Source organism: Propithecus coquereli, unplaced genomic scaffold (genome assembly GCF_000956105.1).
Source record: "Propithecus coquereli isolate 6110/MARCELLA unplaced genomic scaffold, Pcoq_1.0 Scaffold26, whole genome shotgun sequence".
Lineage (NCBI taxonomy): Eukaryota > Metazoa > Chordata > Mammalia > Primates > Indriidae > Propithecus > Propithecus coquereli.
The window spans coordinates 4,195,952-4,208,424 of record NW_012148174.1 but is presented as its reverse complement, the minus strand read 5'-3'; the positions used below and the strand labels follow the sequence as shown (position 1 = coordinate 4,208,424).

At 36.5% G+C, this 12,473-nt stretch overlaps 1 protein-coding gene across 1 annotated transcript in view; it reads right to left on the bottom strand.

Annotated features, from left to right (window-relative positions):
* ARHGAP24 (Rho GTPase activating protein 24) overlaps positions 1-12,473 on the bottom strand; it is a 332,868-nt gene that overhangs the window by 271,529 nt on the left and 48,866 nt on the right. The window lies entirely within an intron of this gene.

Genomic DNA, 12,473 nt, shown 5'->3' with positions numbered 1-12,473 from the left:
AAAGAATGGGAAGGTGCTAGTGGTAATGTGTTAAGAAGGGATTTTTAAAACTAACTAAAACAACCAACAAAAACATAATTCCCAAGATGCCTCCCTCTGTGTCTGCTGTGCACCGACTGGGGTCTGCCCGGGCAGGCCTTTGGTTACCTGAACAAGCACCAGCCCGACGCATGTTCTAGTTTAAAGGAACTCTTTTTAAAACCTCAGTGGAAGACGTTTGTCTTACGTATGTGAATAGTTCTCAAGATGTTTCTACCCTCCTTCCCCCAGAACATCCCCTTGAGAGCTTCTTTGGTTGGTCAGGATTTAGTACAACTGAAAAAGTTTAAGAAAAAACCAAGAACCTGCTTGGCCAGTCAAGTTTCCTTTTCCCTGCATTCACCCTCAAACTCCAGGAGGGAGTGGTGTGTCCCATTCTAAGACATGATGAAAAATATTTTCGGTTTATGTGTGCAGGAGTGCAAGGCCGTGCACCGTATGCATAGCAAGTAAACGAGTTCATCTTACAGAAAATATTGATCAACAGGTGAGATGCTAAAACTGCCCCAGTAAGAACAGAGGAGTTGGACATTCTGGGAGACCCAGGGATACGCCGTTCAAAATTAAAAGAGATTTTCCTATCCTAAAAGCTTCTTCCAAATTCTTGCTAATGTTTATTTCTAAGCATTTATTCAAGAAGTGAGAAGCCCACTCCCACCCTTGTGTCTCTGATGAGAATATAAACATATAGATTTAACTAAAAAAAAATATCAAATATCCCTGTTCAGGCATATTCATGCCCAGAGCCCATGTTTTATTATTTCTGATTGATTTCAGAAGACAAGCTGTCTTTCTGTCTGGTCTTTATTTTAACCACTAATTTTTCAATCAATTTGCAGGTACATAATCCAGTTTACAAAATCCATGAAGTTTCAGTGGTTAGCCCTTTATGTTTCCTCCTGAAAGGTCAAACCTTTCACTATTGGGCCTCGAGTTCTTTGAATTTAGTCCTGCCATTCCAGTTGCAGAGGCGAAGCAGAACTTTGGCTCTAATTACCTCTTATTTTCATATCTTCAACCATCTTCTCTGTAGAATTACCTCTTTTGTTGGCATGCATGCCAATCTATCTGCACCCTTGCTTTAATCTTCGTCTCTTTAAACTACTTTTAAGCTTCCAGTAATTCACTTGACTATTATCTATTTCCTTAAATATACACTTTTTTGCCTTTTTTATACAGGAATGCTTTTCTAATTATGAGGCCCCTATCTCTACAAAATGTCTTGAAACTTCCTTTGCCCCGTAGGGCATTCCCACGGCAATAACCGCTTATAACCGATTACTGCAGGAAACATTCTCCCTCGTGTGTGTGTGTGTGTGTGTGTGTGTGTGTGTGTGTGTGTGTGTGTGTGTATGCACAGATTGGATCATGCCCAACGCTTCAGGTTTGTTACGCCCTTAGGGCAAGAACTTTCATCTCTTTTCTTTCACAGTAGCTGACCTATGATAAAGAGCCAAGCATACCACACTCTAAATGAACAATAAGTGCTGCAATATAATTTAGATAAATATGCTTATTTAGACCACCCTAAATTATCTTTTTTGTCTCCCGGTATTTAAATTGTTCAAATCTATGCAACTTGCTATTTCATTATTGCTATTTATTCTTGGAACAAACATCTTAACTTATAAATAAGACTTTAAAACAAACATGCAACACGCGCACACACACACACACAAATCTAGAATGCACTGCACAACAAATTCTTTTAGGCCCTTCTTTTTTTTCTTTCCTCTCAAATTTATGCTTTCTATTAAGTTATTAAGTTTGAAAAATTCTCTCTAAAATGCTTCAAGGTAATTAGTAAGCTACCATCGATAATATAAAAAATATAAGTGGCAAATTCCCCTTTTGTCTACCATTGATGTTTTAGAGAAAAATATGTGTGTGTCAGAATGTGGTTTACTATTCTTCTTGCATATGTTGTTTATAAGTCTGGCTGAAGCCAGTGACAGTGTTGCCACTGAACTCATAGCTCTAATCTCTACATTTTTATAACTTCAGCATGCATCAAAAAGTGCTTTAATAATACTAATTGTAACAATTCATTAAAACAGAAATGAAGACAGATTTATCATATACCTAAGGGAAAATAATGTCAAAACTATTGTTGGATGAGTAAAATTAGGATTTAATAAAATAACCATGATTTTTGTAGAGAAGTCTTGAAAATTCTGGAGAAATTAAATGGTTCAAATTTTACCCTTTATCTTTAAAATGAGGATGTTTGCCTGGATCATTTCAAATTATGGTCCCTGATAGCACTCTAAAATCTATCATCTCTGTAATTCCATCAATGTATGGACTTCAAATATCCTTAATACTCAGTACAAAGCCTGGCATATGGTGAAACTCAATCAATGTTTGATGAATTAATCAATTTTGCAATAGGTTTCATGCTAAGTGTCTAAAAGTGAACATGATCTCCCTCTAAAACCTGATCCTTCCCCAAACCTGATCTTAGTAAATGACACCATGATACACCCAGCTGCAAAAAAAATAGGAAAGTGATCATTTGATTCCTGACTCTCCTGCACCCTGAATATCCAAACAATCCAGAAGATAATACCTCGAAAATGTATTTCAAATCTGTCCACTTGGCTTCATCTCCATTGCTACCCTATGGTCTAGGCCACCATTATCTTTTGAGGGGATGATTTTAATTCTTCCAACTGGTCTCACTGCTTCCATTTTTAACCACCAACACAAACACACGGGCACACGCTCATACATACTTTATTCTCCAAAAAGCAGCCAAAGTGAGCTTTTAAAAATTCAAATCAGGTAATGACTCTCTACACTTCAAAATTTTTGTCTGGCTTCTCATTGTACTTATTTCACAATTCTAACCTAATCACATCCCACCTCCTCAGCCTGCCCCTCGCCACACACACACACACACACACACACACACACACACACACACACACACACACACACACACACACATGCTTAACCACACCAGTCTCCTTTCAGCTCTGGAAATATCTAAGCTCCTTTATGCCTGAGTCTTGCTACTTGCTGATCTCTGTCTAGAACATTCTGCCTCAGGCTCTTTTCGTGGTCAACCCATTTTCATCTAAGTTTCAGCTTAAAATCTCCTCCAAGTCTTCACTAATCAGCCTGTGAATTCATTCACCTCTTGTTATTCTACCACCCCACCGGGAAACCTTCATGGGGTCGAGGACATTATTTTCCTTACTACAGCTCCTTTAAGAGTGTTTACTTGGCCCTCAGTCAACATTTCTTGAACCAACAAATAAAGCTATGTAACAATCACAATAGAATTCCTACAAAGAATATTTTGAAGGGTTATTTTTAATTGCATTTATTGCCTTAAAGAAGATTTGTGTGCTTTAAAGAATTTGATTTTTTTCCCTTTGACAGAGGAGAATTCAATCAGCATGAAAATTGTTCTTAAACACAATGTCAAAAATGATCACACTTGAATGAACCTGAAACTGCTCTTTATGGAAAAAACATATTCAAAATTTACACTTTTTAGCCTTGGCAGGAAATACACATAACCAATTGTGGTTTAGCACTAGGAAAAGTACAGTTATTCACTCAAAATTCTCAGAGAATAATCTCGCTGAATCTCCACTGGGAAAATACTTTCACTGAAGTCAGACCGTGGTAGCTGTGTGGGAAGTGAGATGACAAAATACAGCTATCAACTTCATTAGCAAATCAACATAACAACAATGTAAATAAACAGTTACTCCAAACTAAAACAAGAACAGAATTGAAAATTTAACTTGTGTCTTCCCATCAATCTTGGGAAGAAGCCTTACTGATGGCTACTGTACCATGCCATAACCAGACAGTCCCCACCACCTAACGGGCTCACAGTTTTGAATTGTTTTCCAGAGGTGAAAACTGATTTCTACATCTACTCCTATGGTTCTCTTTTGCAACAGGATGGGCTAAGAACACAACAGTATGACATGGTACAATCAGAGATGAACTTTATGCTCCTAAAAGAATTTTCTAAAAGTCAAAGAGCACACGCATAAAAATAATGATATATATTAATAGAATGCCATACACCATAGAGTTGCAATACATTTGAAACTTCCTTACTATACACGTTCAGCAAACATGAGAGAATGGGATAGATGGAGGGAGCTAGAACAAAAGAGAAGGGGGAGGGAGGACAACTTAAACAGCACAGGCAGGTTTTCATTCAAGTAGGGAGAAAAGTATTTGAATATTTACTTAGACGTGTTCCTCATCACCACATCACTTACCTGAAGGATAATGAAAAAAGAAAACCATTGGAATTCCCAACGCTGATAACCTGAATAGCAACAAAAATGAAATCAAAACAAATACTTTACCATTGATTGTGATTAGGAAAGAATTGACAGATACATAGCAATTGTACTGCTGCCTGTCGAGCTGAAGGCAGACATTATTAATTAATCACCTGGTTTTGCTCCAGATGCCTCTCAATCCAGCACTCTGGGCAGGTACAACCAATCGATCATATATGGAAAGGAGAGGAAGACTCTTTGTTACCTCAATTCTATGAACAGACCAAGAACTGAAGATATTTCTCAAATATCAAATAGAAACTCAGGTGCTCTCCCAAAAGGAATGCCATTTGAAATGGGAAAAGTAGAGAAAATCAACTTCTTTTAATGGAAGGAATGAATAGTTTTATGAAAACCTGAAGATGGCAACTATCATCACGTCATATGGCCACAGGGAAACAAAGAAAACAAACCTGAAGCAGGGAAAGGGGACTAGGAGTTAGATGTCCCTTATGTTATATTAATTAACTGAATCCATGACTAGACTGTAAAAGTAGGACTGGGAATTTGGTTTTATAAACAATTCCATTTTTGAGGTTTTGTATGTCTCTCTCTCTCCCACAGATTAGTTTATTGGTGAAATTTTGTTTTGAAAATCTGTCTCGAAGAAAAGAGGTTTGAGCATCAGGGGGTTGAGGAGATGTTTTTTATCAGAGGATACAAAGTATCATTTGGATAGGAGGAGTAAGTTAAAGTGATCTAAGGTATAACATGGTGACTATAATAACAAAATTGCTAAGAGCGTGGATTTTAAGTCTTCTCACCACAATTAGTATATGAGGTAATGCACATGTTCATTAGCTCAATTTAGCCATTCCAGAATGTATACTTATCTCAAACCATCATGTTGTACACGATAAATACACACAAGTTTTGTCAATTAAAATTAATTAATTTTAAAAAAGAGGTTTTCCACGCCTAAATCTGAAAAGTAAGCGGGATACTTAGAAAGACAGGCTCAGTGCAGGGAGCCTTTCTCAGCTGGTCGTCCTCTCATTATAGGGAAATAACCTCTGTGCCTATCATTCACAAAGTCCCTCCAGCCCTGTCCCCAACGGCCGTTTTTTAAGCTTAGATAAAAGCTTTTCTGAAACACTACTCTTACTATCAGTGAGTCCTTTGGTGAGTCCAATCTAGGACCATCAAATGTTGTCGATCGCATTATCATTTCAAGCCCCTCTGTGGGGCCACCTTTTTATTCAACTACACTTCAAAGACGATACTTTACAAGTAGGTAACTTTGACAGACATGGTCATTTGTCTACAGCGAACTCTCAGGTTTTCTCCTTCAAATGAAAGCCCTGAGGTATTTAATGATTTCCAATAAGGACCACTTCTTCTTTGACAATTAACCCTGTGGGTTGAACATCACCAGGCTTGCTTTATAAGCCCAGGAAAATTATGAGGCTCTCTAAGTATATAAATCTACTCCTAATCACTGAGCCACTGTTGCTCTCCCAGTGGTTTAGTATATCGAGGTACTGACAATAGAACTTTTTTATTATTTAATAGAATCTGAGGGAGGAAGGGGGAAGATTTTGTCAAAGTGAAAACAACATCATCATTCACATTATGGTGGACTTTGATGTGTTAAACTGTGATCTTTGATGAGGTACCACTATTCTGATGTAATGAGAACACATATTAGTGCTTCAAAATGCCAGATTAATCCGCACTTTAGTTTTAAATAAGCTAAATAGAAATACAGCTTTACTGCAGCTAAATACATTTAAACTAGCAGTTCAGTGAAAGATAAATAAATCTTATACATTAAAAAAGTTTGTAAAAATAGCAAGTTTGATGAGACACATGCCATTTGGAGTGTCCAGGAGCCTATCTTTGAGGAACCCCCTCTCTCTCATGCCGTGTTCTAGTTGGTGCCACCATCTCTGGACTTGAATACTTGTAGAATCTGAGCTCCTTAGCAATAGTGACTGGCCCAGGGAACAGGCATGTAACCTAAGTACTGCCAAGTGGAGTCTTTCCTTAGGATGGATAGATACAGAGACACTGAAAGGATGAGCATCTGAGGTTGGCAGCAGTCTTCTTTCCTGCCCCACAGAGCAAAGCTGCCTGCAAGGTAAGCTAAGCAGAGACAAGCAGATGTGAGGGAGGAATGGAGACAGAGCCCTGGGATATTCATTGTAGCTCTAGTTCCCAAGGTCCTGGTCCTTGTGTATCTTCCTTTGGTCCTTTGAGATATGTCTTATTCTTCCCAACAAGGTGAACAAATAAATTTTCTTTCACTGAATCCAATTTGAGCTGGTTCCAATCACTTGCTACACAAAAAAAGTCCTTATTAATACTGACTTTAAAAAAGTTAATATTCCATAATATTAGTGTATTATGGGGGTACAAATGTTTAGGTTACATATATTGCCTTTGTCCCACCCGAGTCAGAGCTTCAAGCACGTCCATCCCCCAAATGGTGCACACCGTACCCTTTAGGTGTGTATATATCCATGCCCTTCTCTCCCCTCCCATCTGCCCAATGCACGATGAATGTTACTACTATATGTGCCCTTAAGTGTTGATCAGTTAATACCAATTTGATGTTGAGTATATGTGGTGCTTGTTTTTCCATTCTTATGATACTTCACTTAGTAGAATGGGTTCCAGCTCTATCCAGGATAATACAAGAGGTGCTAGATCACCATTATTTTTTGTGGCTGAATAGAACTCCATGGTATACATATACCACATTTTATTAATCCACTCATGTATTGATGGGCACTTTGGTTGTTCCCACATCTTTGCAACTGTGGAAAAGAGCATGAACATCTTATATCTTGATGAGACATGAGTTACATGAAATTCATGAAATGTACACTTAAGATCTGTGCACAAATTATGTTGCTCTAGTAAAAATTTTATTCCAAAATAACCCGTTAAAAATATTGAATTGTAGTTAGCAGGTTAGCTTTTTTTGCTGTGGTATGGGCTAGCAATTCTGAAATTGCCTTCTGTGTATTCCAAGTTAGCAAATAAACACATCTATTGAACATTATGGAAGCCAGGTTTCTCACTGTTGAAAAGGGAGCTATAAATGCAAAAATGGGGAAACCAGAAAGCATCTTGCGGTTTGAGATTGGAATTAGAGGTTGTCAGTAGGAACTCATGGTTTTTAATAGATAGATACATAGACATAAAAATAAAAAGACAGGTATTTACTAATGCTTCTTACTGAGAAGACCTAGAAGTAAAGACATGTCAGTAGCAATGAGTATATCACATGTCCAAATCTTAACTTCTAAACACCATTCACTTCTAAATGGAATCAGAGCTACCTGGATCAAAAGGTGATTCCAGGGATTAAGCAGGGAAAGTACAACATGATTATAGAACAACATGTGCCAGAAAGTAAGGAAATATTCAAGAATGACAGGAAAATATATTTAAAAAAATACAAGAACTAGTGTGGAACGGATTTCACTGGCTAAATCAGGGACAATTTGAGTACCTGAATAAATAATGATGGTGATGGATTATACCTATGGAGTAAAACAGGAATACACAAGTTCTGTCCATATAATAAGTAAATGAATAGGAGACATGGGAACACTCTACCTTTCAGTACAATGTCAATATTAAATATGGAAGGAATAATGGAGTTACAAATTAGCAATGATGCAAAAACTAATCGGTAAAAAGTTTGATGGTAAAAAGATATTTACATAATCTGAAAATGTCTCCCCACAAATTGATCTTTATTTAGAAGGGGTAAAACAGTGACTTTACCATGGAGTAACCTTGCAAACACAATGTGATCAAAGTTTATATTGCCAATATTGGAATAGACTGTCATCGTGTGCCTCCTCATGTGATGTGCTAAGAAGGACACAATGTCACTGCTATCGCACTCTTGCCAAAAATGCACGTCCTGAATCCAATCAAGGCGAAACATTAGATAAATCCAAATTGAGCAACACGGTACAAAATAACTGTACTTTTCAAAGCTCTCAAGGTCAAGAAAGACAAAGAAAGGTGAGGAACTGTTCCAGACGAAAATACACTAACGAGGACAACTGAACATGATGCCTGATTCTGACTTGGATCCTGCACCAGGAAAAAAATAGAGAAAGAGGACATTATCGGGAAAATTGATAAAATTTGAATATAAATTGTGGACTAGATAATATTATTATATTAATGTTAAATTTTCTTTTTTTGATAACTGCAGTTACACCAGACAGTGTACTTGTTCTCAGGAAATACACACTCAAGCAATTTACGGGTAAACGGACAAGATATCTCCAATTTACTTTCAAACACTTCAGAAAAAAAACATAAATAGACAGACAGAAACATAGAACGACAAAGCAAATGGAACAGAACGTCCATAATTGATGCCTCTTGAATATTCTGTAAAAACAAATTCTAGCGTAGAAGAATACTATTTATTTTTTATGCCAAACTCTGATACCTGGATTTTGACCCATATACATACATATGCATGTTGTGTATGCATAGCCTCATGTTCCAGATTTATCACTAGTATTTTCTTATCTTGATATTTATGCACATGTGTTTCATTTTGAGTTTTTACATTTAAACTTGTGACACTTGGCAGACGCTCCCATGTGAACTTTTCCACACTGACATTGCTTTCCCCGTCAGCAGCTTGGAGGCGGTCAGGTGAAAGGGCTCAGAAGCTGCTTTTTGCCTGTCCTTTGCAGAAGGCAGCAAATCAAGCACCGCCATGTACAGCGCCCTTGACTCGGTCCAGGGGAAAAAATGAGGCTCACACGAAGAGAAAATTTATGAAGAGAAAATGAGCAGTGAAAGCGGCAAATTCCTTTTCGTCTTAAAGAAAAAAGAACAACCACTATAGGTTGCTGTCTCATTTTAGTTGGAAAATTACAAAGACATAAGTCCTAAGAATTTCACTGTAGCATGACTAACGTGTTCGCACAGTCCAGATACCAGTATCTGTAGTCACCTGTTAAGCCCAGTTAGGCCTCCCCAGACGCTGGGGAATTACTCCAGCAAATCCGAAACTCAACTTTCATGAGATCTGGACTGAGGGAAAAAGAAAAGCTGAACAACTGTTAACAAGGGGTGCTTTTAAATGACAATGGAATTATTTGAGAAAGTTGGAAGGCAGGGAGTTATAACAACAGTAAGAATTGGAATCCATCGTATATTTCACACATTGCCTTGCAAAAAAAAAATTACAAAAAAATATAGCTTCTCATTAATTCCATGTACTGATAAAACCCTTAAAAATAGTGCTGATGTCCCTGCTGTATATAGGACCCGAGAGGCTAAAATGACTTGCTCGAAGGATAAACGTAGCAAGTATCTCAGAGGGGACATGAACGAACATGTTTGGACTCCGGATCCTGAACTTTTTTGTTTTTCCTATTGAACTACTCTGTTTCACACTTAAACCAGCACCTTATACAGCTCACTACCTTATACTAACTAGGATTTTCAAAAAGTGAAGGAACTAAAAAAGGAATAATAAAACAGAGTAGGCACTTGAATATTTATTATATCATAGCTTAATACAGTTATAAAAATGTCTATGACAAAAGTAACAGACCATTGAGGAAATACTCTAACAGTATTTACTTTTCATAGAGCTGCTTTAGGATTTCAAGAACTTCAACATGAAATGAAGACATTGAATGAAGGGTCACTTATGAAAATTCAAGTATTAGCACAACTTAAACTACAACCTTAGAGTGAAAAGAAAAATAAAACATATTTTAAGAATTGTAGAAAAAAATTCTGTTCCCCAACATTGTTATGAAATGTAACACTCAGATCAATCAAACATGAAGTCTAATGATGTTGTCTTATATAACATAAATATTAATAGGTAGCCAATTTCCAATTAATTAGAAAAAATAATCATACCATCAAAACTATCATAAACATAATTCAGGTTTGATTTGAGATTCAGAAGCCATAGAGAATCTTGCAATTATTATAAAATCAGTTAGTAGTTTTATCATTCACAGAATGCTAAGTAACCCAGACTTAATCATTATTTTTCCTTTCCCAACTGTATCAACAGCTGATGACATCATTCTTCCTGCTTCCACAGCTAAAGCATCCCTTTAGTCCATCCTCCCAATTCCTCCATCCTAACCAGCTTTGTCCTCCTCTCGTGGCCACCCCTTTGCCTCACACCTAAATGATGGTGTCATTGTCCTCCTCAGTGTCACAGCCTCTAACAGCCCACCTCTCAGTACTACTGCCAGGCTGATAATTCTCAACATGTATTTGACATAGTCCAAAACCTTCAACAGCTGCCAACTGCACAGCGCATCATGTTCAAACTTAGTTGCATTTTCAAGAGTCATAATCTAGCCCAGTATACCTTTCCAATTTATTGTTCATAATCTCCACAATAAGCACCCTATGAAGCAGTCATCCAAATCTGTCTACTGAATTTAACCCAAACATGCAGGGCTCATTCTTACCTCTTCCTTCTTGAAACTTACTAAAGCTAAACTCATCCGCAAAATCATCATCGTCATCAAGAGCTAATGTAATATATTACTTACTAGGTACCAGGCAAAGTCATAAGTGCTTTATGCATTTTAACTCACATAATCCTCACAATAACCTTGCGAAATAGATGCTATTATTCTCATCCCCACTTTAGATAAGGTCCAAAGCAGTCAAGTGTCTCATACAAATTCACATAGCTAGTGAATAACAGAGCCAGAATTCAAACCAAGCAGTTTTGTTCCAAATTCTACACTCAATCACAATCAATATGCCTCTCAATTAACCAACTAATACAATGTATTCATTGTCAGAAACATAATTAGTCATTAATTATTTCATATATACTACTTTTATCTCTTTAATAAAATAATAAAATTATACTGAATATTTTATTTCTTTGAGGGGTCCCTTTTAACATTGGCCATAGAGTCAGCCCTAAGTACAAATGTGTCTAAGGGAAACCATTTTATTCAAAGATTTTATCTGAAAAGAGTGAATATGTTGAAAGGCAAAAATTCAAGCATTATGATTAGTCAAAATGTATAGAAATAGATTTCCTACGCCAAAAAGTCATTTCAAACAGGTCTGGCCTGTGGCAAAAGAACTGAGAGGATCAAGACTGGAACACACACTGGGCAGTAGCTCCCGCACAGCTTTCTGCTTGGGAGGAAGACCAGAGATTCCAAAACTGTGCTTTGAAGCTACAGCTGCCAAACACATATGCTTACTTAGATTATAGATCAATAAAAATAGTAGCATCCCCTAAAAATGAATTTATTTACATTCTCCATAAGATTAGGAAAACATACATAACCCATGTTAATTAAATTAGTATTCATTAAATTAAGAATGGGGGAGGAAGGACAATACCCTACTAACCCCTTAAAACTTAATTGAGTCATTGGTGACTCACCTTGAAGACCCAAAGGAAGAGTTAAAGGTTTTAGAACACTTAGAGTTAGAAGGGTCACCTCTTTGTTTTCAAATGAAGCACAGCTGCCTTAAACTTTTTGAAAAATAAGAGATATTTAAAAATACTTTGTCCTGTGTTGATTTGAAATGCCATTACATTAGATTTTTTGAATTTTATTTGATTGTGTGTTTATGTGTATATCTAAGGAGCCATAACAAATTTTTGTTTTAAAAAATAAATTCTCTAAACACCCAATTATTTTAATGCGGATTAATCTTAACAATGTGGTAAGTTGTTTAAAAATGAAAATTCATACTAGTTACAATAAGGTTATTTGAAAAGTCATCGTTTTCCATATTGTAAACCACTTTTTAGAAACACAATACCTTTCGAACCTTCAGAATAAAAGCAGCAGAAAAATATTTCAAATTTTAAAGTTGCAAAAACTGTTTCCGATTTTCCTTTCATTTAACCAATTTAAACGTAGTGAAACTATCTGGTGTCTATTAGGTGGAAATTTAGGCTAGCAAAGCCTACAGAGCAAATTTACAAGGTTAGTTTCCATTTATAATAGAATTTCAAACATTTTCTTCTTAATATGTACTTTGGTATGATTTTTCTAATTTACTTTATAGATGATGCCTATTTATTTTTTCAAACAACATTTTAACACAAGTTATTTTCTTAATTCACATTAAAATGTTGTTTGAAAAAGTAAGACGGTGAGGCCAGGTCTGGTGGCT